Consider the following 986-nt stretch of genomic DNA (forward strand, 5'->3'; position numbering starts at 1 on the left):
CATCCTGCCACCCCAAAATAGCCATCCTAAAGATTAACTGAACATCCTTCTTATATGTCTATTTGCATATTGAAATACATATTAGTTTCCTACAGCTGCTGTAACAAATTACCACAGACTTAATGACTTAAGAAAACACTGATTTATTATCTTACAGTTCTGTAGGTTATAAGTCTTATGAGGCTAAAACAAAGGTGTCAGTTTCCTACATGGAGGCTTCAGAGGAGAATCGGTTTCCTTGCCTTTTTCAGCCTGTAGAGCTGCCCACTTTCCTTTGTGGCCTCTTTCTCATCTTTAAAGCCATCAGGAGTGGTTGAGAACTTCTCAGCCTGCCTCACTTTAACTGTCTGCCTTCCTTCCATTTTTAAGGATGCTTGAGATTATATTGGTCCTAGGGAGACAGCCCAGGATAATCTCTCTAACTTAAACTCAGCAGATGAGGAGCAACTTTAATTCTATCTCCAGCTTTAATTCCCCTTTGCCATGTATCATAGCAGATTTATACATTCTGGGGATAAAAATGTGAACATCTTTGGGTGCCCATTATTCTGTTTGCCAAAAAAGACACACACACATACACACACACACACACGTGCACACATATACAAAACAATTTATCAGTCAATGAAATGTTAACATACACTTAAAAAAATAAAAACTATTAAATAAGTTGAACTTTAATAAACTGAATAATTTTCTGAATACAAAATAAATATTTTTAATGCTGTGTTACTCTTTAACCAGATATATGTTTAAAAATAAAATATTTTCAAAATACTGAGTTTTGAATTTATGTTTTTGGAGCATGCTTCAAATGTAGAAAGCCTTGACTTTCCTTTAGAAATAGGCAAAACATTTCCCACTTCATGGTATTAATTTTACATTATCAAGGTATATAGCATTTAAACTCAGTCTTTAAAATTGAATTTCCAGCTGGGCTCGGTGGCTCAGCCTGTAATCCCGCGCCTTTGGGAGGCTGAGGTGAG

The sequence above is a fragment of the Carlito syrichta genome, unplaced genomic scaffold, assembly GCF_000164805.1.
Source record: "Carlito syrichta isolate Samal-C Ts95f unplaced genomic scaffold, Tarsius_syrichta-2.0.1 Scaffold308955, whole genome shotgun sequence".
NCBI lineage: Eukaryota > Metazoa > Chordata > Mammalia > Primates > Tarsiidae > Carlito > Carlito syrichta.